Raw genomic sequence first — 27,057 nt, 5'->3', positions numbered from 1 at the left:
CGGCGGCTGGACGGGCGGGCCTCAGCGGGCTACCCCCTGGGGGTCGGCCGGGCAGTGCCAGCGCTGCCCCCAGCAGGAGCGAGAGGCGGCCCGGCAGCTGCTCGCGCCCCGGCGGGAGCCAGGGAGACGGTGGGGCGGGAAGCGCGGAGGAGAAGTCCGGGTGCCCTCGGGGAGCCTCAGCAGGGGGTCTCCGGAGAAGGTGAGAGAAGAACCGCGGGAGGCTGGCGAGCGGGCTAGAAAGGAGGCTGAGCAGCTCCGGGGCAGCGGGCGAGTCTGGGAGCTGTGCAGGGCCAGCGGCGGGAAGCGCAGGGGGCAGGGGAAAGAGAGAAACAAAACCCGCGCTCGGTTACTGCGGCGTCCAGCCACTTAGATGGGGCAGTTGACTAGGAGGAGTTACTTAGAAGGTCTGTGCAAGCAAAAGGAAAGGCCTGTGGTTAGATTCTTTCCTCCGCTCTCCGCCCTCTCTCGTTTCTCCTAACTCATGTGTGGTCGGTGGCCGCTTTGCCAACACCCAGAAGCTGGTTATAAATGGAGGATGTCGGCCGGGCGCAGCTTACTGCTCGGAATCCGAGGTGTGCGCAGTAGGGAGACGCAGTGTGTGGAAGAGGCTGTGTTCACGTCTCTTGGTTCTTTAGTATTTGGTTGGAAATCACTTAGTTTACATTTGCCACCCGTGCTCCTCCCTCCTTCCTCTGACCCTTTCTTGTCCTCCCACCCTCTTTCCGACCTCCCAAGTGCCTAGGGCCTAACCTACCAGAGACAATGAGCTGGACTTGGCTACCAAGCCCTGCTGGACAGTTGTCCAGGGCACATTCAGATAGTGACTGAAGAAGGGTGAGGGGTCCACCCCGCTTCTGGTAGCTGGAGAAAGGGGCCGGCGGATTTGGGTCTGCTGGGTGGAGTGGAGAGACTGGTGCTCCATCCTGAGACAGCTACAAGTGAACATTCCCTAGGGCCCTTATTGGCACTCCACGTGTTCATTTTATTTAGAGGACACAGGCCCTGCCACCTTTCACGGGTTGCTTAGGAGACCTAGCATTGAGGTCCCTGGCTCCCTGAAAAGCAGAGGGAAGCATTCCTTTAGAAATCAGGAGCATTTTTTCATATGTCTGAAGGCCATGCGCCTGTTTTCTTCAGAGAAGTTTCTCTTCAAGTCCCTTGCCCAGCCTGCGATGGGATCACTTGTTCTTTTCTTGCTTATACGTTTGAGTTCTCTGTGGATTCTGGTTATTAAACCTTTGTCGGAGACATAACCTGCAAATATCTTCTCCCATTCTGAGGGCTGTCTGCTTGCTTTACTTACTGTGTTCTTGGCTGTACAGAAGTTTTTTAGTTTGATCAGGTCCCAGTAGTGTATTTTGAAGCTGCTTCAATTGCCCGGGGGGGTCCTCCTTGTAAAATACTTGCCCAGACCGATTTCTTCAAGGGTTTTCCCTGCACTCTCTTCTAGTATTTTTATAGTTTCACATCTTAAGTTTATATCTTTAATCCAGTGAGAGTCTATCTTAGTTAATGGTGAAAGGTGTGGGTCCAGTTTCAGTCTTCTACAGGTTGCCAGCCAGTTCACACAGCACCATTTGTTAAATAGGGAACCTTTTCCCCACTGAATGTTTTTAATTGGCTTGTCAAACATCAAATAATGGTAAGTAGCTAGATTCATCTCTTGGTTCTCTATTCTTTTCCAGACATCTACTTCTCTGTTTTTGTGACAGCATCTTTAATCATCAGAAAATGCAAATCAAAACTACTTTGAGATATCATCTAACTCCAGTAAGATTAGCCTATATCACAAAATCCCAAGACCAGAGATGTTGGCGTGGATGTGGAGAAAAGGGAACACTTCTACACTGCTGGTGGGAATGCAAATTAATACATTCCTTTTGGAAAGATGTTTGGAGAACACTTAGAAATCTAAAAATAGATCTGCCATTCAATCCTATATATCCAGAAGACCAAAAATCACATCATAACAAAGATATTTGTACCAGAATGTTTATTGCAGCCCAATTCATAATTGCTAAGTCATGGAAAAAGCCCAAGTTCCCATCGATCCACGAATGGATTAATAAATTGTGGTATATGTACACCATGGAATATTATGCAGCCTTAAAGAAAGATGGAGACTTTACCTCTTTCATGTTTACATGGATGGAGCTGAAACATATTCTTCTTAGTAAAGTATCTCAAGAATGGAAGAAAAAGTATCCAATGTACTCAGCCCTACTATGAAACTAATTTATGGCTTTCACATGAAAGCTATAACCCAGTTATAACCCAAGAATGGGGGAAGGGGGAAAGGGAAAGGAGGAAGGGTAATTGGTGGGATTACACCTGCGGTGCATCTTACAAGGGTACATGTGAAACTTAGCAAATGTAGAATGTAAATGTCTTAACACAGTAACTAAGAAACTGCCAGGAAGGCTATGTTAACCAGTGTGATGAAAATGTGTCAAACGGTCTATAAAACCAGTGTGTGGTGCCCCATGATCGCATTAATGTATACAGCTATGAGTTAATAATAAAAAAAGAAAAGAAATCAGGAGCTCTGGCTTCTAGACTTAGCGTTGCCACTAAGTTAAGCACTAGCCTTGGGACTATCTCTTGATTCTTTGAGTTCATGTACTTCATATATAAAGTGAAGGAATCGAACGCAGTGGCTTTTTAAGGGCACCTGTTTGGTTCAGGTTTTCGTCTTTGAGATGCTCTCAGGGCTTCGTGGCGCACTACCGTTTAGTGTAGATACAAACAGGAGTCTAACTCGGCCAATCCAAACAGCCCCTCAAGCAAAACAAAAAAACAATTTAATCTGTGTGTGAAAAACAAGAGTGAGGGTTGCCAAGAAAAATGAAGGTGGAGGCAGGAAGCAGCTAATAAAAGTGGCAGCGTTGGGAGGCGCGCGCTGCACGCGGGGCTGGGGTGGGCCTCGGGGCTCGGTGGCCGCTCTCCAGGGTCCTGAAGGCGGGAGCGGCCACGCGGGGCTGGCGGGCTTCCCCGCCCCGCAGTCACCAGGCCCGGCCTGTTTTCTCTCCGCGGTGGAAGTCTTGTGGGAAGCGACTGTCGGGAAGGAGGCAGGAAACCTAGCAACCCATTCTCATTCATGAGGCCCTTGTGGGAAGCTGCCGAGAACCGTGGCTGATTTGTCTTTCAGTCATTGGTATGCGCTGGGGTTAGTTAGACTCGGTTTGCATTTCCGACTAAATTCGCACTGTTTCACTTCCCCTCATTACCTTTTCCTGGAGAATGGGGTCGTGTTAGTATTTTCATTCTCCTTGTTCAGATACTCCCCTCCCCCGGTTTTTGGCAAAGCCCTTTTATTTTAGAAGCTTTGAGAGCCGGGCGGCTTCTGGACCAGTGCCAACACCTCACTCTGGAGGTGGGAAACCGGCGATTTGGAAAACACTCTGAGCTGGCCTTGGCGTCCAGCAGCAGAGCCGCCGGGCATTGGTCTCCCCCGGGAGGAGGATGCCCTGGGGCTGGAGGGGGAGTGGACGCTCGGCCAGCTCTGCGGGCAGGAACCTCGGGGGACACCGGCTCCCAGGCCGGAGAGACGACGCTAAGAAGTCGAGAGAACCTTCCAGACTCCAACCACCTAAAGCCTGTCTGAGCCCACCCACCTCCTTCCTGACCCCATGTAGGGACTTGAAAGAAGCCGAAAGTACCGCAAGTGAGTTCCCAGCACCCGTCTAGACTCAGGCCCAATCCTGAGGGGTAGGAAGGAGCATCAGAGGCCTTTCCTGGGTCCCAGAAGTTGGCCTCGCCAGCCGGTTTTCAAATGGGTTTGTAAGAACGTGCGAACCTGTAACCTGACCCTTCGCTTTCTCTCCTCGCCCCAGCCCCCCTCCCCAGCCCCTCGCGCGCCCTTCCTGGCGCGCACGCTTCATTAGGCATTTCGCTTCGGTCCTGCGCTTCAAGACAGAGACTCTTGTGCGGGAAGCGGTGGAAATGTTCAGGCAGAATAAGTCCCAAATCCAATTTCAGAAAAACAAAGTTCAGAATCCTTGGCTCCTCTGGAGACAGTCACTGTTTGCCCTTCCCCAGGCGGGTCTCCTGATCAGCCGCCTGCTTGCCGGTGCTGGCTCCGGGCCTCCCACTCTGCGCTCACAGCCAGCCTGGCAGGGGACGAGCGCCTTCTCTAACTGCCTGTGATGGGTGGGTGGGTGCGAAGCAAGAAACGTGTGGGATGCCGGAATCCATTGACTTCCTGCGGCTCAGGCAAGGACAGAGTTATCAATGCAGCCAGAAAATTCAATCCGAGGGAAGTTATTTGAGGAAAGACCCTCAGCTGCCTGCAGTACCGTACCCACTCCCATTTAGGCCTGACTGTAGATGATGGTCTGAGGTCTGAGGATTTCACGAACGTTAGCCACAGAATGGAATCGCGGTGGAACCAGTATTATTGAAAACACTGGGCCTTCCTTAGGGATCCAAAAGACTCAGGGAATATTTTATTCTAATTAGTCGTGTCGTCCATTAAACAGCGGCTATAGACCCTTCCTGCAGACTAGAAAATTACCACCTCTCACGTCAATAGAAACAAGGTCTCATCCTTTTCAAAGGCAAATTGAAGATTTTCCTTCATGTCTAAACAGTACCATTTATAAAGGGAGCATGCGTAGCAGAATAAAGTACTCTTTTACCAAAATTTCTGAGGACCTTTAGAATTACGATGAAGTGTTATAATGAGATTTGAGATTAGATTTAATTTCATGAAATGCTCTGCTTTCTCCTGAACTTTAATTTTAAAACATTCCATTTTGCCGTGGTTTAGCCCTATTATACGTTTTTACTTTCCGTTATGGAGATGGACGTTCTGAAGACAGGTAGTTTTTCCACCTGTATCAAAGAATCTAGCTGACAGTTCTTAAAGACAACAAAGGCAAATCCTTTGCCTGCGCTATCCATCATGCAGAATGGATGGCGACAGTAAAAGTAAGCTAAACAGGTCATGCCTATTACAGTCAGAAGTTCATATTAATTTGAGGCCAACCAAACTATTAATAACATGTTTCTATTATTAAGGTTCATTTAGAATCTCAATTTTCTTAGTGAAATTACAACCATTAAAAAGAATATTTCTGTGGCTCATAATTCGTTCTGACTTCACCCATTCTTTTACCAACTTCTAAAATGCATTTATTTCCAGGGCTTATGTGGCGATGTCATAAAAAGATGTTGTATACTGAAGGCAATGAAAACAAGGGAGAAGGGTGGAGGAATGGACCATAATGAGAACTACTTAGAAGATGTGCAGATCTGGGTAAGGGAAACACCTAACACCTGTGCTTGCTCTGCAAAGATAACTGAGCCTTCTGTGTACTTGCCCCCCCCCATGGGTATTGCTAACTAAGGGGCCAAGAGCAGGAAATGGGGCTTTATTTGAAAACTTATAATACCCAAAAGTGAACTCTTTTTTTTTTTTGGAGACAGAGTCTCAAGCTGTTACCCTGGGTAGAGTGCCGTGGCGGAACAGCTCACAGCAAGCTCAAAAAACTCTTGGGCTTCAGCGATTCTCTTGCCTCAGTAGCTAGGACTACAGGCACCTGCCACAATGCCTGGCTTTTTGTTCCTATTTTTGTTGCTGTTGTTGTTGCAGTTGTCATTGTTGTTTTAGCTGGCCGGAGCCGGGTTTGAACCCTCCAGCCTCAGTGTATATCACCAGTGCCCTACCCACTGAAGTAAAACTGAACTCTTGATTTTTCCCTTTCAGCCTTCTCCTCCTACAGTCTTTGCCGTCTCACTAAATGGAAACTTAATAATTTTTGTTCAGGTCACAAATATTGGAATATCCTGACTCTCCTTTTTGTACTCTGTAGCCAAATCCAACTGCTTCCTGTAGTCACAGATTTACCCTCTGTCAAAGGTTGATTTTCACTCCCCAATTTTTAACCTACAGACATGTATGTATAGAGTAGGGATTAGTAACCTCAGTGTATGACCTTCTTTGGCAATAGGATTGTTGCAGATGTGCTTATTGTGATGAAGGCCGCCCTACTTCACTATGACTGCTGTTCTCATAAAAAAAGAAAAGTTTGGACATAGACTTGCACCCAGGGAGAAGGCCACGTAAACATGAAGGCAGGAATTAGGGTGATACAAGCCAAGAATGTCGAAGATTCTGCTTTTTTATTTTTCAGCAACCGATTCTGCTTCAGAAGGAATTTGGTCTGATGTGTCATAGAAATCCTGCCTTATTTTCCATCCTGCTTGGCCTGTCCTATAGATTTCAGACTCAAGACTTGAATTTCCAACTTGTTGGTTTACTCTACAGATGTTGGAATAGCCAGCTTCCACAATTGATGAGCCAATTCTTTAAAATAAATCTCTCTCTCTCTCTCTCTCTCACACACACACACACACACACACACACACACACACACACACACACATCCTATTGGTTCTGGTTTTGGGGGAACCTTGGCTAATATACACCCCCCCATTGGTTTTTCTATTTCCCTTTTGCCATGTTCAAAGCCAAAGTCTTCCTTAAAAACATTGGTCAGATTATGTCACTCTGTACTTTCAGACTTTTTTTTTTTGAGACAGGGTCTCAATCTGTCACCTAGACTAGAGTGCAGTGACATGATCATAACTCACTGTAATTTTAACTCCTGGGCTCAAGTGATCCTTCAGGCTCAGCTCCCAAGTAGCTAGGACTACAGGCATGTGCCACCACACCTGGCTAATAAAAAAAAAAAAAACACAAAAAACTGTGAAGATGGAGTCTTGCTATGTTGCTCCCGATGGTCTCAACATCTCTGGGATAGCATCCCAAAGTGCTAGAATTACAGACATGAGCCCCTGTGCCCAGCTAGGAACTTTCTGCAGACTTACTGACTTCTCTCCATACAGTAAAATACAAAATTCTTATACTACCCCTTTCCAGGGACTACATGAATAGTTCCACCTTACCATGAAGATTTCTATTTCCTACAAAGCTACAAATCCCCGAAATATTGTTTTTGTTCCATAGAACTTGTCACTGTTTGACACACTATACATTCATTTATTTGCAAGAATAAAGAAGTAATAATTTTTGTCTCTTTTGTTTGTTGCCCTCTTCATAGAGCCTGGAACAGTGCTTGGCCTTTAATGAAGTACTCAACTAATATTTGTTGGGCAAATGAATTAGAAACAAACTCAAATATTATTCACCCATAAAAGTGATAGAATTTTGATATGTGCTACAACATGATGAACTTTGAAAACATTATGTTAAGGAAAAGATACCAGACACAAAAAGAGAAATTTTGCATGATTCCATGTATATGAGATACCAATAATAGGCAAATTTATAGAGACAAAAAGTAGAATACAATAGTGGTGACAGTTACAAAACACTATGACTGCGCTTAATACACTGAATCGTATGTAGGTCACTACAAAAGTTTTGAGACAGCCTATGTTATGATCTATTATTTCACTTCCCAGAAACATAGTTGACAGCATCCTTTCTGATTTACCTTCGCAAGTTTCAGCTTCGTTGGCTTATTGGTGTTGCTAGGAGGGCTTCGTGTGTTTCCATCCATGCTGATGGTATGTTTGTTGATTTTGTAAAGAGTGAATTTTATGTCCTTTATATTTTACTAAAATGTAAAAAGAAAGCTCTTGAACCACTTTAAGGTGTGAGCTGAGAGGAGCCCAAAGAAGTCCACCAGGGAGGAAGCATAGCTAAGTTAGTCACGGTGGACACCGTCATTGAGTTTTCACCTGTCTCCCAGAGTTCTCTCACTTTGATCTCTCTGCCGTCACTCAGAGTGTTCATAAGAGAGACTTGCCTAGTTCCGTTCTACTTGTAGCATGTGGTGAAACATAGGTCACAACATGGGAAAGTTTTAGAAAGAGGACAGCTGAGGCAGGGACCAAAGGGCCCTGTAAGCCATTCACTTATTCATACTTTCACAAAATTTATTGTGTGTCCTCTGTGTACCAAGCACTGTTCTAGATTGGGATTCAGAGTGAGAAAGAAAATGACCTGTTTTCATGGTGTGGTGAATCAGAGGGTAGTAAGAGTCTCTATAAGCTGAATAAGGCAAGCAAGTCAGGGTAAAGATTTTGGATTTTATTTTAAAAGCAACGGGAAGTTGTTGAAAGGTTTTAAGCAAGAGAGAAAAGTTCTGATTTATATTTTAAACACTACTTTGGCTGCTGCATATTAGAATGAATGGGGGACAAAGGTGGGAGTAAGAGAGATGACTTGGACAGGTAGCTAATGGGAATAAAAATATAAAGAAATGGACAAAGAGTTTTAGAGATAGAATTAACAGAACTTCAGATGAATTGGATATACAGGTTGAGGAAAAGGTAATTAAAGATAATTACTAGGTGGTTTTTTCCCTCATTTTTTTGCTGAAATGGGGAAACAGGGTATTGGAGATGGGGATGGAAATCAAGAATCCTGGTAAAGACAGATATCTGGGGTACCTGTGAGTCATTCAAATGGGGATGTCAGGAGTTGCTGTAAAGGAGACTTGAGGTCAGGGTAGGGAGGTTGGGTAGGAGTCTAGGGCATGAAATTTGTAATCCTTAGCAAAAGATGGCATTTAAAGCTATTAGAATTGGTTGGGTGAGATCTCTAGAGACCAGGAGAAATTGAGGGGGAAAAGGGAAAGAGAAAAAAAGACAAGACAAACACTGGATTTACATAAGGAATTTGAAGCAGATCCAGGTGGAAATGGAGATGTACTCATAAAATTCCATGAAGAATTTAAAATGATTATGTGTTCTGTTTTAGAAAGGTCTCTCAGTCCTCTGGTATCAGAAGTCAGCATGATCAGGGAAGAGGCTGTTGGAATAACTTTTTGAGAAATGATCAAGACTTGATCTAGGAAGTATTTAATGGGGTTAGATAAGTAAGCAGGTCAAGAGATAATTTTGAGTAGCATTGACAAAATTTGGGGGACTGACTGGAGGTGTGAAATGAGGTTGAGAACAAGGTCGAGAATTATGTTTCCAAGTTTCTAAGTTCAATGAACCAGGTAGACAATGGGACCATTTACTAAGATACAAAACTTAGGAAAAGTGAGGTTTGGGAAAAGGTAAAGACTTGTTGCTAATTTTGACCTTTTTTTTTTTGAGACAGAGTCTCACTTTGTCATCCTGGGTAGAATGCTGTGGCATCATAGCTCACTGCACTCTCAAACTCTTGGGTTTGAGCAATCCTCTTGCTTCAGCCTCCTGGGTAGCTGGGACTGTAGGTGCCTCCACTACACATGGCTACTTTTTCTATTTTCAGTAGTGATGGGGTCTTGCTCTTGCTCAGGCTGGTCTTGAATTCCTGAGCTCAAGCAATCCACCTGCTTCGGCCTCCGTATTGCTAATTTTGAAGGGCCTACTAGATACGTCAATCCAGATGTTTAGTAGACATTTGTATATTCATGTATGGGTTGCAGCAGACAAAGCTGAGTGGAGTCACCAACCCATACAGCTGTCGCAAAGCCATTGACACAGCCAAGATCAGCCAGGAAGAATGAGTCAAATAAAGAGAGAAAAAGCCTAAGGCTGAAGAAATAGGAAATTCCTAATACTGTATTTCAGAGTCAGTAAAGGAAAGGAAATTTCAAATGAGGCTGATAAAAAGCAGCCAAAGAAGTTGAAGGAAAACAAAATAAGATGCATACCATCTGGGACAGTCCCAACACTGTTCCTGTGATATGTCATTTATTCTTTATAATAAGCATGCCAGCAGGGAGTAGTTTCACCTGAATTTTACGGAGGACTGTAAAGACTTCAGAGACTCACAAAGGTGAAATAACTTGACCAAGGTGTCATAGCCAGAAAATAGCAGAGCTGGTTTGAAGGAATTTAAGCAAATCCTGATCTGTCTGTCTGCTTTTTACCTCTTGAATCTTTAGTAAAATGAATTACGTGTGTGTGTGTGTGTGTGTGTAGCCCGTGCATGCGTCTGTGTCCCCACACATCTTTGTATATCCGTAAACTACCTCTGGGCGGATGCACAGAAGTTGATAAAAGTGAAGAGCAGTTGCCTTGGATTGGGAGAATGGTAGTTGGCAGTGGGTGGGTTGGAGACTGTATTGCGTGTACTTAATTCTTCATATTACTGTCATGAAGAGTCTGTAATGCAGAGTCTGAATTGTTTTTAATGGTTGACCATTGGTGGCTTTTCATCCCCCCCACTGCCCCAGCCACTGCTGCCTCACGTCAGGTGAACTGATGCAAAAGCCCAGGTGCTCCCTCCAATCTGCGGAAAGTGCAAAACACACCAAGTCCTTCAAATGGGAACCCTCAGCTCAGCCCCACCGTGAACTCCCAGCTGTGCTCTTTTCTTTGCTGTCAGCCATTTTTGGATTTGCCACACCCTTCTCAAAAAGTTTTGTTATGTGACCAAGAACACTTTCTACACTCTCTTGGTGTGTATGTGGCCTAACCCGTCTTGACATCTGAACCAAATTTTGGATGTTGGGAAGTCTGTTCTGTCACCATGTTGTAACCATGCATTCCGTTAGGCTCACAACTAAAAGCCTGTGCTATTCTTATTTTGAATACTCAGTCTAAAATATAAATGTGAATTACCTAAAACAATTTAAATGGCAGGAATACATGGGGTCCATGCATCGAAGTTCTAAGGTTTCAAGATCTTCATGGGCTGGGCATGGTGGCTCACGCCTCTAATCCCAGCACTCTGGGAGCCCGAGGCAGTCGGATGGCCTGAGCTCACGAGCAGGAGAGCAGCCTGAGCCAGAGCAAGACCTCATCTCTAAAAATAGCTGAGCATTATGGCAGGTGCCTGTGGCTACTTGGGAGGCTGAGACAAGAGAATTGCTTGAACCCAAGAGTTTGAGGTCGCTGTGAGCTATGATGTGATGGCACCTTACCAGGGGCAACAAAGTGAAACTCTGTCTCAAAAAAAAAAAAAAAATATATATATATAGATCTACATAGGTTTTCTCTCCATTTTTCTTATATCTTGGCTCATTAAAAAGAAAAACCAAAATGGAATAAAATAAAGCCTATACTCTTTCATTTATAGCATTCTATATCTTCAGAGATCAGGAAGGAAACTATTACATACGATATCAGAGCATGGAAAAGAGAAACTAAAAACTCATTTCTGAAGCTTTAGTGATATTTTTCTGGGATCTCCAGATTTACAAAAATTGCATTTGTCTAAACTTCTATTTTTTTGAGTATTTTTTTATTTTTCAAAATTAATATGAGGGCACAATTTTTAGATTACATTGTTCTTACTTCCAGGGTAAAGTTGCATTTGTAGAAGAGCCCCTCACCCAGGGGGCGTGTTGGACACTCTCACAATGTGCACAGTAGGTGAGATCCCACCTCAAGCCCTCCCTCCTTCTGTCAAATGTCCTCCCCCCTCCTGCTTCCCTCTACCCCCGAACTGGACTCTATTAGTGTTTTTTGTTCTTAGGAGCATGTAATTATTTATATATTGATTTCACATCAGTATGGAGTACACTGGATATTTATTTTTCCATTCTTATGATACTTTATTAAGAAGAATGCATTTCGGTGGCGCCTGTGGCTCAGTGAGTAGGGCGCTGGCCCCATATGCTGAGGGTGGCGGGTTGAAACCCAGCCCCGGCCAAACTAACAAAAAAATAGCCGGGCGTTGTGGCAGACGCCTGTAGTCCCAGCTGCTCGGGAGGCTGAGGCAAGAGAATCGCGTAAGCCCAAGAGTTAGAGGTTGCTGTGAGCCGTGTGACGCCACGGCACTCTACCGAGGGCGGTACAGTGAAACTCTGTCTCTACAAAAAAAAAGAAGAAGAATGCATGTCAACTCCATCCAGGTAAATGTAAAAGATGTAAAGTCTGTATCTTTTTTAATGACTGAATAATATTCCGTGGTATACATACACCACAGGTTTTTTTTTTTTTGAGACAGAGTCTCACTGTGTCATCCTCAGTAGAGGGCTGTGGCATCACAGCTCACAGCAACCTCAAACTCTTGGGCTTGAGTGATTCTCTTGCCTCAGGTCCCAAGTAGCTGGGACCACAGGCACCCACCACAACGCCCGACCATTTTTTTGTTGTAGTTGTCATTGTTGTTTAGCAGGCCCGGGCTGGGTTCAAACCCTCCAGCTCCGGTGTGTGTGGCTGGCGCCCTAGCTGCTGAGCTATAGGCCCCAAGCCCATTTACCACAGTTTTAAACTACTATCTTTTCTTACCAGGGAGGTTTATAATTTTAGAAATTTAATATGCACGTTTTGTATATACATCTACCTATTTTTTCACCAAACGAGCTGTTGTTAGAGAAAAGTAAGGAGAACCCTAACAAAAACCCTATTATATTTGTCATTCTTACCTTGATCATAAAAATAATTGACATTTTTTACCCTGAGGTATAGACACTGATAAAATGTTCCCATGTACATTATTTCAACACTGACCTCTCCCGCCCAGCTATTCAATGAGAAAACTGTAGCCCAGTGAGGCTAGATGACTTCTGTTAGAACTAGTAAGGAGGAGAACTAGCCCACCAATTTCTGCTTCCTGACTGTGATGCCTCTTGACGCCACACCCAGGAGACACAGTCATTGTTTCCTGATGGTGATGACCGTAACCTATGATGGTGACATTATTGGTTCATATTTCCTCAAGGCCTGGGATAGTTTCTAGGTGTAATAAGAATTAAGTACCTTTGACCACATGCATTCTTTTGGACCAAAATTCCAATTTTTCATTCTTCTCACAGTAATTCTTAGTAAATAATGTAAATTCCATGACAAATTACTAATTTCATACTTCTAAACCTTCACTGGAGATTGAATTACTGACTTCAGTTTTATAGGTACTGGATAGGTTAGTGTCATGGCTGCTAATTCTCCACCTTCCTTAGTAAATTGATTAGTTTCCTAAGGTTCTAAAAAAGTAATATAGCTTCCATAGTGATCTGATTTATCTAAAATCAGGGAATGGTATTTTGGATACCAAAAAGGCATTAGAGATCACAGGAGCCCTTGACAGTTTAGATAGTAAAGAATACATACCAAAGTGAAGGCATTTGGAGACTCTGCCTCACGTGATTTCAGACACCTTGTTAAAGTAAATCCATAGAGTCCAGAATATTGTTAGTCTGAAACTCTGGGTAATATCCTAAGTTTCTACTTAATTATATTTTTGCAAGAAAGCTGATATCTTAGTGCAGAAAAGCTTTCTAAAATGATCAATGGCCATCATGGGATTATAAATTACACATTTTCCCCTTCACATACAGTTTTTCTTAGGAAAATGTAAAGCAAGTCAACAAGCATTTGTGCTGTAATATTTCTTCTCAAGGCTTTTCAAAGATTGATATCAATGACCCTGAGAAATGAAAAACCCTCTCATCAAAATTCTAAGAGCTGCAAAATGCAAGCATGAAAAATGCTCCCTGGGAAATGCAGGGCATGGGCCACTCAGAGTGACACTTCTGTGTTTTGAGTTGTATATATAGAAGATGCAGGTTTCTTCTGTCATTTGTATTCCAACATTTTCCCAGGCTCTGAAACTTGCCTGAGGTGCCTAGTGAAATAAAGGGAGAGGGTTGGAAAAGCCATAGGTGGAGGAGGGATGCAGGGTCAGGAGCACCTACCACAAGTTTCCCTGCAACTTTGGATATATCACTGAACTTGCCTGGGCCTCAGTTTCCTCTTTTGTACAAGAGACTTAGTGAAGATGGTCTCCAGGGCTCCTAACCAAGGGTACTTCTGGGTTTAATATGGCACCCATTGTCTGATACATAATCAGTCTCCAAGGCCCTCTCTTGGGAAACAGCAACCCCAAAGCTTGGCCCTACCTTAAAGTGGAAGCGGAGCAGAATCCCCAGAGAGCTTCAGAGCCAACCTGCCTCCCAAAGCATAGTCTCGTCAGCCTCCTCACAGCGACGTCCCCAGCTGTCCTAATCACAGCGGCCTCTGCGCAGTCTCTGCCTTTGCTCATACACGATGCCTCTGACCACTCTAACCTCGTCCCCATCCTGCACATGAGCCAGCTTTCTAAAAGGCAGAAGTTGTCATATTAATTTCCTCCTTCTAACCTCTCAGGGGCTCCTCATTTCTCCATAGGATGAAGTTCAAGCGACTTCATATGGCAAGTAGACTTTTCCATGATTTGCTAACCTGTACTCTGTCTACCCATTTCTCCCTTTCTCTCTCTCTCTCTCTCTCTCTCTCCCTCCCTCCCTCCCTTTGTCTGCAAAGCACTGATAATATTAATGCTCCTTCAGTTCCTAAAATCTCCTTGTTCATTCTCATTCTTGGGACTGTGCATCAATGCTTCTCTCCGCCTGAACTACTCTCTTTTCCAACTGGCTCCTCTCTTCTCTCCCAGGGCAATCTCCCATTTATTCTGCTTATCCCAGCTTAGATGCAGCTTCCTTCGGGAAGCTCTCCTGGGTTGGGTTACCTGCTTCTGCTGAGTTCTCACAGCATTGACTACCCTGTATTGTGGGAGTTTGTTTTCCTGTTAGACTCTGAGCTCTGGCAGACTCTGTACTTTGCCTTATTCGGAACTGTGTCTCAAAATCCTGAGTAGTACTAGGACCTAAGAGGTATTCCATGAATACCTGTTACATGAATGAACTTCGAAATGACATGATGTGGAATTCATAATTGTTGCACCTGAGTAATGTAAGGTTTCACTGCAGTATTTTTCGTTACATTTATATATGTTTGACTTTCTTGTAATAAAAATTATTTTTTAATAGATGCAGTTCTACATTTCTAAACAATGTAGCAGCCACGATGGCATGAACAAACCTGGGAGGTGTGAGGTTTGTTGAATGGGTGCTCAGAGAAGGCCTGAAGCATAAGGGAAGGCTCCATTTTCCCCCTGGTCCTGGGGCTGGATCTCCCAATTTTACATGGGTGGAGCCTGAAAATCCACAAACCAGATGGCAAGAACAAGGGAAGACATTGTCCCGTCCAAAGTGGGCAATTTGTGACAGGGCTCAGCAAGGGTGCCTGGGCTTTGTAGCTTTTCCAGTAGTTGCTAATGAACGGGGCTTTGTGTGAGCCTCCTTACCCAGGCCTTGCAGGGCTGTGTCCTCCTACAGCCTTCTCCCTCTCCTGGCCCAGCCGCCCAGAGAACTTGTTAGCGGTCATTGATTTCTTTGAGTTGGACACGACTGAATCGTACTTCTTTACTTGGCATTTTAAAAGGAACGTTTTTCTCGGGGATACTGGGCATTGGCACTACTATGCAATTACCCCCTTTGGGGGCCACTTGGCGTGAATAACTGTTCCCTCTTTCTCTTGGAGTATATGTGGTTTGTAGATACCTATTTTCTCTGAGTAAGGTTCCATCCACATGGCAGGAATGAAGTAGGGAAAGCATTCCTATCTTTCTCTTTTTTTTGGAAAGCATTCATTTCTATCTACTAATCAACTGGCCAGTCAATATTAACTGGGCTCTGACTCTACACCCAGTAAGTGCAAGGCCCACCGTTAGATGGAGGTAACCGGTTAACAACGATTATGGGACAAACTGGCTGCAAACCAGGCACATAGGGCTCCAGGGGGTTCCCAGGATGGCAGCTTAGGACTAATGGGAACTGGAGCTTACAGATGCATACTCGGAAAAAAAAAAATCAAAGTATCTGATTTTTCAAAAAGCCCACATCTTTGTATTTTACCAGCATTTTTTTATACAATATCTCATTCGTCTTTTTTCAAAGCAACCAATTGAAATGAGGCGTGAAAGGTCTTGATTTTTTTCTTCTTTTTGCAGTTTTTGGCCAGGGCTCTGGCATATAGGACTGGCGCCCTACTCCTTTGAGCCACAGGCGCTGCCCCCAGAGGTCTTGATTTTAGAGATTCTCGGTTAAAAACCAAGACTCAGAGAATGAAATCCAACTTAGTCTGAATTCAAAAACCAGCTCTTGCCATTTCAAAGGTGTCACTCTTTATTTCATCATCCTGCTTGGTGGCAGTTTGTACCTGAGTCCTGCAAAAGAGTGCGTATTACTGAGACTTTTCAGTCGATCTTAAGTTGTCAAACCTACATTAGTTACAACTGAGCCTCCGATTTACTGAGAGGAAACACTGCAGTGCTTGGATTCCCAGCAGATGTCACCATTCACCATTCCCCCACTCTCTGCTTTTTAAAGAGTATTAAGAGCCCATCTCACTCTTAGGATTCCTGAGAATGTTTATTGTTATCTCTGCCTGAGGCAGAGAAGAGGGAATCTGAGCTTTGAATCTTGACTCAGAAAGAAAGCATGTGAAACTGTACTGAGCTCTCTGGTCCCCCAGTTTCCTAAAACCTAAAGGCATTCATTGTTTTCCTCCTCGATATGCTTTTGTATGTCTAAAAGTCAACCCATTTCTAATGGGGGAACCAAGCAGAATTATAACCTGGCCTTTGGCCGAGATTGCATCGAAAAGAAAGAGGTGCGGGGAGGGGGGATGGGAGAGGACACGGCAGGGCCTCCCCTCTGTAAACAGCTGGACTTAGACCAGGCTGACATGTGGCTTGTGCGGAGGGGCTGGAAACAGTCTCTGGGGTTCATTCTTGTGGCTCTAGTAGGAGCGTTCCTTGTAGATCATCGACAGGAGCAATATATTATAATTAATTTATATCCGAGTACATAGGAATTTAAATTTTATTTCTTTTCCTAAAGAGAAGAACCAGGTGAGAATGAAAGAATGCGGCCTCTCTGGTATGCCTGGGGATGTTGGGGAAGGGCCTAAAGTGAGGGGCTGTGTGTAGGTGGGCGGTGAACTTCTCGTAACCCCCAGGGCCTCCTTTGCCTTCTGTCTCAGACCTTCCTCCCCTCCCCTCTGTCATCCTGAATGTTATAAAGAACGCCCACGGGGAAAAGGCTGGCCTCCCAAAGCCAACAAATGATGGGAGATCTAGCTTCCTTCTCCAAAATTACAGATGTGGAAAAGGGGAAGCTTGCCGACATTAATTATACTAATAAGTTATTTAAAATAATCTTATGCAGCTATTTTTAAGAAAAGATAAAAAAAGAAAAAGAAGAAAGCCATCGTACCTGGCTTTTATGGGCTGATCATACACTTATTTTAATTTGTTCTGCAACAAAACTGTATAAAATTAATTCCATGTCCTCCTTGGATGATGCTGCTGATGATAAAGCTTTCTCTTCAAATGAAAACTTCCAAAGTATACCCTCCAGAACATGTGATCCACTTGGCAAATGGTCACAGATGAAAAAGCCTTCGATCCAGTTTGTGGAATTAGAGACTGCAGATTTATCACAGAATTTAAAAATGTGATGTGGGTAATATCAAATGCTTTGATAATTTCTTTGAAATAATATTTTATTCATTGTATTTGGTCATGTTTTGCCCAAATATTCTTTCATAATTTCACAAAATCTGCACATTTTATCAGTAACTTATAAGCAAAAATATTCATGTACTGATGTGGTTGGGAATCCACACTGAATCAGCTGGCCTGGTCAAGAGAGCAGAGAGCTCTCCCAGGGGCTGGGGGGCTGGGGGGCTGGTGACTCCAGATTCTACATTTATTGGGCCGTCCACAGGTACTTTGCAAGCTATCTGGTGGTGAGAACAGGAGATAAACAGAGAAGATAAGTGCATTTATCTCTGAGGTGTGATTATAAAGCTTGTGAATGACAGATATTAAAATGCTGAAGTCAAACACCCAAGCTGGGGCTGTCCACTTCAAGTGTCACGGTTAATTTGGGAGTCCCATCAGCTGGTTCAAAGTTGTAGTCTCTCAAAACAAGAGCTGGACAACTGAAGATTGTTTTACAACCTACAGAACGGCCAGAGCTGATAGATCAAGAGGTAGAGATCACATTCCCTCCTGGGAATGTGAGATGAGAACATGAAGATGAGGGCTGGCTGGCCCTGTCCTGTCTTTCTAGCATCTTCCACAGACTCCTCGGCTGAGGTTTCTGAGCTGCTAGCCTTCTGCTTCCTTGTTTTTTCCTTTTGTCTTCTAGTTATATGCAATAAACAGAGTTACAAAAATACATTGAGACTAATTTATAATATTTTGTAAATATATAAAATGTATATAAAATATATAAATATATAAAATTTTATTCAAAATCTTATTTTGAATAAAAATCCTTGAATTATCACTTGAAAATAAATCATTAAGGCTTAGAGTTCAAAGTCATGTAAGCAAAACACATTCTTATTTAAAACCTATATAGTTGACCACAAATCAAATTATTTACATAGCCCATGATTTGGGTTTTACTCTTGAATATTTGAAGATATTCCAATTATCACTTTGTTTTTTTAAACTATTATCCTTTAAACATACTTGCTTCATCTTAAAATTCCTTTTTTCTTATTTTATCTTTTTCTTTCTTTTGAGACATTGTATCTATCCCCAGGCTAGAGTGAAGTGGTGTTCTCATAGCTCACTGCAACTTCAAACTCCTGGGCTTAATTAAGGATCCTCCTTTCTCAGACTCCTGAGTAGCTTAGACTACAAGTGTGCACCATCAAAATTTTTGTGTAGAGATGGGATCTCACTATGTTGCCCAGGCTGGTCTCAGACATCTGGTCTCAAGAAATCCTCCTGCCTCGGCCTCCAAAGGTGGTTGGATCACAGGCATGAGCTACTGTGCTAATTCTTTTCAGTCATTTTAAATGCAGCAGCTATAAAACCATTCTATAGAAATTCCTAAAATAAACTCTTTTTTTTTTTTTTTACGGTAGTAGTAGGCTTTTATTTTTAATACCCCTTATGCCATGAATTCATAGGGAAAAGTTTCCTTAGCTCAGGGAGGCACCTTGCCATTGAATGTGACAAAGCTTTGTATGACTATTATGCCATGAATTCATGGGGAATAAATAGGTTCCAGCACCTAATATCATGGTGCCATTGGTTGTCTTGGTTCTCCTGTGTGCTATTGCTGTAAGCCTATTATGCCATGAATTCATAGGGAATGGGTTCCAGGAGCTCAGAATCCTTTCTATTGGTTCTCACAAAGTGGGCTTCTCTGGGTGGAGCAGGCTGGCGCTTCAGTTGAACCCAGGTATCTTTCTCTTTGGCTTCCTTCTCTTTCTGATCATTTTCCTTCACTCATTTCAGGAAACTATCTCAGCTCTTAGAGTGCTTAATATGCTCAATACAAACATCAATCCCCTTGGTAAAAATCTTGCCCTTAACTTGTTTGTTCACAACAATGCCCAACAGCATGCTGGGTGACACTGTAGACTCTTCCAGTTTTGCCATGGTGACATCTGTGTGGCATGCCTTTTTGAACAGCACCCATTCCCTTGATGTCTACAACAGTCCTTTTTTGTGGATTCCCATATATGTGGCCAAAGGAACAATTCTGTGTTTTCTGAAAGGCCTAGAGAACATGTATCGGGGGACCCTCCTCTTTCCCTTTGTGTTTGTCATTTTGGTGAATTACTGGGAGATGGCGCTTCCAGCTGAAAGGCTTGAAATAAACTCTTTTTTTTTTAATTTTTTTATTAAATCATAACTGTATACAATGATATGATTATGGGGCATCATACACTCACTTCATAAACCATTTGACACATTTTTATCACAGTGGTTAACATAGCCTTTCCGGCGTTATTGAAATAAACTCTTAAACGACACATGCTTGATCTGAATTGCTTTTTCTCACTGAATGGAAATAAATTGTTCCTACCAGCAAAAAGTTTACTCTACTAAACAAAGTTTACTTTTACTTTACTAAAGTTTACTAAAGTGCCCAGCATAGTTCATCTATGTTTTTACCTTGTAGGAAGGCGCAACACTCAAATGTACATTTCCTAAAGTGATCAGGGTGACCCTTCAGCTTTGTGAAGGCTGGCCTGATGTCAGCAGGGACACCGACATGATTTTATGAGACTTTTTGAACAGTGGAAATGATACTTAGATATATTTTTCTTCCTTTTAATTTAAAATATGAGAGTTATTTTTTGGCGTCCCTAGCTCAGTGAGTAGGGTGCCAGCCACATACACCAAAGCTGGCAGTCCAGGCCAGGCCTGCTAAACAGCAACTGCAACCAAAAAATAGCTGGGTGTTGTGATGGGCGCCTGTAGTCTCAGCTACTTGGGAGGCTGAGGCAAGAGAATCACTTAAGCCCAAGAGTTTGAGGTTGCTGTGAGCTGTGACGCCACGGCACTCTGCCCAGGGCTGTAGCTTGAGACTCTGTCTCAAAAAATAAATAAATAAATAAAATAAAAAGTAAATAAAATAAAATAAAATCCGAGAGTTATAAAATTTATGAAAAAACAAACCACTTAATCCACGTACGAAACCTGACCAGGATTTTTAAAGTACGCTTCTTTGAACTCTATCTAACAAAATCAAATATTTTGGCCTGGTTGCTTGTACCCCTCATATTAGCTTGAAATAAATTTACTTTAAAATAATAAACTATGCTTCTCAGATTTCCACATAGGATCTTTTGCCATTTTAAAAGACTCTTCTGAAAGATCAAGGTGGATGGTGCTGTCTGCTGGACTTTTGCTGGGTAGCATGCACGGTGGCTCCCGTGGTGTGATGGAAATAGGGTGTGGAAAGCTGTGTTATTTATTTGTTACTTAATTTTAAAGGGTAAATTCTAAACTCTAATCTTTAGGATTTAAAAAAAATCTTCTTATGCTAATTTTTAAAATAAAAGAAGCAACTAGGCTCAAGAACCTTATGTCTGTCCCCCAGTTTCAACGTTCTGGTTCATCTCCACAGTCCAACTTCCCTGCTCCTAAGATTATTTACATATTTGAGACACTGTCTCTCTCTGTGTATATATGTACATATATTTTTTAGACCGCGTCTCACTCTGTCACCCTGGGTAGAGTGCCTCACAACTTACAGCAACCTCAGACTCCTGGGTTCAAGCAATCCTCCTACCTCAGCCTTCCAAGTAGCTTAGATGACAGGTGCCATCAGGCCCAGCTAATGTTTTCTATTTTTAGTAGAAGAGTGTGTGTGGGGGGTCTTGATCTTGCTCAGGCTGGCTCATTGGATTATAAAATAATTATAAAACAAGTCACATATCACTTCTTCTGAAAGCACGTTCAGCATTTCCCCCACTTTTGGGTCAGTTTTTTTTTTTTTGGCCAGGGCTGGGTTTGAACCCACCACCTCTGGCATATGGGACCAGCGCCCTACCCCTTTGAGCCACAGGCGCCGCCCGGGTCAGTTTTTGTTTTTAAAGCATAACCATAGTCTCATTTGGGTTAGACAGTCAAGGAGGTGCTGTATACGGCTCTCAGGCTTCCTCTGCCTACAGGTTAAAAAAAATGGGGCTACATTAATGATAGGAAATAATCCTTTGAGCTTACCCTAGCTGATCACTGCAGACTTCCCTCGTCTTCCCCACCTGGAGTCTTAGTTATTTCTAGACGTCTCCAGGATGAATCCAAGCTCTCTTCACTATAGCATGCTATCTCCCTTTCTACCCCTCCCTGTCTTTCTTTACCTCTGCCTCTTCTGCCACCTTGTGATATTACTTTGCCACGCAATTCATTATTTAAGCCAATGTGGATCTGAAAAGCACAGATGGACATTCTTGCTTCTTATATATATGCATACACGTCCGTGGGTCTCTTTGCACACATACTCTTTTCTGATGTGTGATGGATGACTTCCTTCCTTCCATCTTTCCCTCTTTCCTTCCTTTATTCATTCATTTGCTCCTTCCTTCCATCTTTCCCTCCTTCCTTCCTTTATTCATTCGTTTGCTCCTTCCTTCCATCTTTCCCTCTTTCCTTCATGTCTCCCCCTTTCCTTTCTCCCTTCCTTCCCTCCTTCCAGTCATCTGAGTTTTTTATTTATGACTTCTCTTGTTACCAACAGGATTGTTCACAATAAAATACTTCTCTGTTTTCCTGATACAACGGTTTTTCCTTTCTCCTCTTCAGAGTCCCCCTGAGGATTACAAACTGAATGCACGAGTATTCAGATTAGAGCTGAGTGGCAGGTGTGCTGGAGACCAGAGTGCTTCCTGATCATTTGGGCTCCTGGATATTTCCCAGCTTCCTTTACGATTAGATCTGCTATGGTCTGGTTCTGTCTAAAATGTGAATTTGAGTGCGATTAATGGGATTTACCTCCCTCTGAAATCTTAGGGGTTTAGTGGTACTGTGGCCTGACCCAGACAGCCTGGCTGATGTAGACAGGTGGTCTGAGTTGAGCTGCCCACCTTGAAGATCTAATGTGTGGTCCTTGGTGTTTTGTCAGTCGAGGAGAAATATATTTATTTGTTATTCATGAAAACAGCGTTCATTTCTTAAATTTCTTTTTCTTTTTTTTTTTTTTTAAGACAGGGTCTCAAGTTGTTGCTCTGGGTAGAGTGCTGTGGCGTCACAGCTCACAACGACTTCAAACTTGGGCTTAAGCGATTCTCTTGCCTCAGCCTCCCAAGTAGCTGGGAGTACAGGCGTCCACTACAATGTCCAGCTATTTTTCGGTTGTAGTTGTCACTGTTTAGCTGGCCCAGGCTGGATTTGAACCCACCAGCTCTGGTGTATGTGGCTGGCACCCTAGCCACTTGTGGTACAGGTGCCGAGCCTCATTTCTTAAATTTTATGGAAATTATATCAGAGATCTTAGAGGTTGCCTTTTGCCATTCACTTTTAAATCCATCACCATTTCATTTATTATTATTTTGAAAGGCATTAGCTGGTATCTTAGATGCTATGTTATGAGATCGTCCAAGTTAGTTAAATAAGGAAAGCTATTGGGATGACAAGGAGCAGCTTTTATGACTAGCTGACACAGTATTTGAGTTTATTTTTATTTCGTTTTGCCTTTTCTTTATTTTTAATTGGCACATAATTATGTATACTTACGGGGTACAATATGATGTTTTGATAGTTGTATACATTGTAGGAAGCTTAAATTAAGCTAATTAACATAGTAATCACTGTACCTACTTTTTTTCGTGGTGAGAAAGTTTAAAAGTTACTTTTTTTTTTTTTTTTTTACAATTTTGAAACATTCAATGCATTATTACCCTTACCTGAAATGCTTGGGACCAGAAGTGTTTTCGATTTCACATTTTATTGGATTTCAGAGTATTTGTATTCTACTTACTGGTTCAGCATCCCAAATTTGAAAATCTGAAATCAGAAATGGAAATGCTCCAATGAGGCTTTTGTTTGCACATTGTATTGGCACTTGAAAAGTTTCAGATTTTGGAGCATTTTGGATTTTGAAATTTCAGACTGGGATACTCAACCTGTCTTAACTATGGTCACCCTATCGGTCCCTCTCTCCATCCGTTCTCCTTGTTTTCTTCTTAATGTCATATGGATTGTCCTGGGATCTGTGAGCTAGAGGCTGAATTGTTGAAGAGCCCTTTTCACTTTTCCACAGACCATACTCAAGGTTTTCTTCATGGTCCCCACTAAAGGAAGGCCACGTAAATGTGACTCAGCGAGGACCCAAGGTCCTGAGTCTGGTGCCTATGGAGACATACAACCATCGCAGTGTCTGGAAAGATCCTACAGTAGGTTCTGGAGAAACTTCCATTGAATGTGAATGTTGACTATGGCAGAGAGAAACATGGCGGACTTGCAAATGAGCCTTTTCCTAAATGGGTTTGTGAACTTCTCAAGTGTTAAGCTAATTACTGTGGAATTGTTTTCAGAGGGTCTTCAGAAAGCTAAGAAACAATTTTATTCTTCTCAGCAACCTTTTTCATAAATGGAGGCAGGCCAGGGTAATTCTGTCTTCTGAATGAATTAATGTTAAGGTTTGAATACCAGAAGCTCAGTTGTTTATTACTAATATGTTTTTTCCTTTCTTTCTTTTATCCTTTTCATCACACAGGGCTCCATTGTCTTTGTAGCTGCTCTTTGGTGCCTTGAGATTTATTTTTCTCCTTTCTGTACATGAAGTCTCAAAAGAAAACAGTTGGACGTTGTGGCGGGTGCCTGAACTCCCTGCTACTTGGGAGGCTGAGGCAAGAGAATTACTTAAGCCCAAGTGTAGGAAATTGCTGTGATCTGTGATGCCACGACACTCTACCAAGGGTGACATACTCTGTCACTGTTGAGACTCTATCTCAAAAACAAAACAAAACAAAAAAAGTTTCAAAAGAAGGGCTTTGATCAGCTTCTCAAGGGATCACATGTCTGAAATAGTAGAGCATGCAGAAGCCCACATTGTTAGAAGGACATTTACAATGGAATGAACTAAAGAAGAATTTTGTGGAATTAACTCTCTTGTCTAAGTTCTGACCACACTGATTACTTAAAAAGAACGCACACACATACATGTATCTGTATCGGTGGATTTGACTTCTCCCAGAGTGGTGATAATGCTTTCTCTTTCTCTTGTCTGTTGTCTAGGAAGACTTGCCCTGAGTACACTCTGGCTCCCATTTGCTCTTTCTGCCCCGGAAGGAAGCAAAAATGTTGACAAAGACACATGCAAGTGTGTGTGTGTGGGGGAGGTATTGCTTTATTTTGTAGTAACTCAGTGGCCCATGTTGGAGTATCCTGGGCAAAATGCATGGGAGAGAAAGTACCATTGAGAAGGCTGGTTTTCAAGCCCAGGAAATGACAGTTCACTTTCTAGGTCAGAGGCTAACAAATTAGTGTTGAAATCAGTGTCAGAAGATCTAAGTTCCAATCACTGCTCCACTGACTTCACGTATGTAACCAACAGTAAGTCCAAACTTGTTTCCTGATCACTAAAATGGGTCTGACCACGTTGGTGCTGCTGACCTAAGAATCCAGATGAGAAGAACAGCTGGAAGTAGCAGGATGTAGGTAACTCATGTGTCCATGCTGTCAGTCTAATTAGCCTTTGGAGGTTTTGGGCTTTTTGTTTTTTAAAAACTTTACTTTCAAATAGTGATAAACTCATAGGAAGTTGTTAAAAAGAAAAAAAAAAAAAGGACAGGCTGGCTCCATGCACCCTTTACCCAGTTTTCCCCATGGAGACGGCGTAATTAAAGCATGATATCAAAGCCAGGAAATTTGCATCCTCCCGTTCACGGAGCTTATTCGGATTTCACAAGCATTCCACGCATTCATTTGTGGCATAGGCGTGTGTAGACATTTACGCAATTTCATCACATGGCACGAGTCACATGTGTAATGCTGCTGCAGTCAAGGCACAGAACTGTTCCAGCCGTACACGGCTCCCTCTAACATAGTGGCCCTATGTCACTACATCCACCAGCCTGTTTATCTCTGATCTTTGGCAACCACAAGCTGTTCTCCTTGAGTATAATTTTATTTCAGGAATGGTCTATAAAGGGAATCATACAGATGTGACCTTTGGGGGTTGGCTTTCCTTCACTCAGTGTCATTTCCTTGAGATCCGCCTGAGCTGTTTCATTGGTCAGCAGTTCATTCCTCTTCGTTGCTTCCCAGTATTCCACGAGGGATGTGCCACTGTTCGTTAATCATTTTCCCCTTCAGAGGCTTCAGGGCTGTATCTTGTGTTTGACGGTGATGAGGGAGCTGCTGTGGATGTTGCTGTGCAGTGTTTGTGTAGATGGAGGTTTTCATTCCAGTAGTGAAATTGCCGGTGGCTGCATATTTGGCTTTTAGAAAACTGCTGAATTATTTTTCAGTCTGGCTATACCATTTTGCGTTCCTACTGGCAATTGCTGAGTGACCCAGTTTCTCTGCATCCTTATTAGTAGTTGGTGTTTACACAATTTTAGCCATTCTAGCCATTTTTATAGCCACCATTTTCTCCCATTTTAGATATTCTGCCAGTTGTGTAGCTGTGGTTCCCTGTGGTTTTAATTTGCATTTCCCTTCTGGCTAATGATGCTGAATATTCTTTCATGCATTTATTTGCCACTTGTACATGCCCTTCAGGGAAATGTCTGTTCACTTCCTTTGACCATATTCTAGCTGGACTGTTCATTTTTACTCTTTGAGTTCTGAGAATTCTTTAGTCCAGATTCAAGGCCTTTGGCAGATACAGGGTTTGGAAGTATTCCCTTGCAGTTTATACCTTGTCTTTCATTTTTTAAATAGTCTCTTTGGCAGAGCAAAAGCTTTAAAATTCTGATAAGCGTGAATTTACTGATTTTCTTTTTTTCTAATGGATCATGCTTTTGATGTCTAAGTACTCTTTGCCTAGCACTAAGTCACAAAGATTTTCTCCCACTTTTTCCTAAAAGTTTTATTGTTTTACATTTGAGCCCATGATTTATTTGGGATTAATTTTTGTATAAGTGTGAGGCTTAGGTTGAGACTTTTTTGAGGTTTTCTCATTGGCCCCTGGACACTGACACACGTTTTAGCCCTTGTACCCTCTTTCTGCTTCTGCACTTTCTTAAACATTATTTCATGTCTTCCTTAGATTTGTTGTTGCTATCTATTTCCTCAGGGTAGCCTCTAAATGCTACATTTTAGAATTATCTCTTATGTACATCTTACCTTAGATGCCCATTAATTAAAGACTCCTGTCCACTACATCTTATTTCATTCTAGTTTCCTAAACTCTTGGTGCTTATATGACGACAGGGGGTGTGGAAAGTTATGTTATTTGTTCACAATGTTCAAAAGCTCAAAAGCAAATGTCAGTGCCTTTCTATGGAAAAACTTCTTCATGACTTTTTAAAAAACAACTTTTCTTCTGCATGTACCAATTGGTTACAGGAAAAAGGGGACAACTAATGAATTTTAAACAGAGAATTTGTAAATAAATAATGATTGATATCATGAAATGAGACGTGGCATAGGAACAGGTGAATTTTTCTGGTGTTAAGGTATTTGGGTAGGTTTGCTGTAGGATGATTCTGAGCTCTGCTTATTGTTTATTAGACATTAAGACACGTTCCCCCCAACCCTTATACCAAGTAACCTTTTTAGCTGACTGTAACCTCAAACTCCTGGGCTTAAGTGATTCTCTTTCCTCAGCCTCCTAAGTAACAGGGACAAGAGGCACATGCCACCATAGCAGGCTAATTTTTTAAATTTTGTGTATTGACAGTGTCTTCCTCGTGCTTAGGCTGGTCTTGAACTCCTGACCTCAAGCAATCCAGCCGCCTTGGCCTCCCAAAGTGCTAGGATTCCAGGCATGAGCCACTGTGCCTAGCCCACAAATAGCCTTTTAAGAGACAGTTCTATTAATAGATAAGAGGATTTACAGACTTAATTTGTACTTTCTTCAAAGATACACATAATGTTAAGTTGGAAAATTGTCACTC

General features: G+C 42.6%; 1 long non-coding RNA gene across 1 annotated transcript; it reads left to right on the top strand.

Moving 5' to 3' along the window:
- Positions 1–89: 89 nt before the first annotated feature.
- Positions 90–21,891, top strand: LOC128563496 (uncharacterized). The gene is made up of 3 exons (XR_008373795.1): positions 90–199; positions 5,144–5,257; positions 21,797–21,891. It is a non-coding gene; the product is annotated as an uncharacterized LOC128563496 (long non-coding RNA).
- Positions 21,892–27,057: the final 5,166 nt, after the last annotated feature.

This window comes from Nycticebus coucang, chromosome 13 (assembly GCF_027406575.1).
Source record: "Nycticebus coucang isolate mNycCou1 chromosome 13, mNycCou1.pri, whole genome shotgun sequence".
NCBI lineage: Eukaryota > Metazoa > Chordata > Mammalia > Primates > Lorisidae > Nycticebus > Nycticebus coucang.
This window is presented reverse-complemented; position numbering and strand designations above follow the sequence as displayed.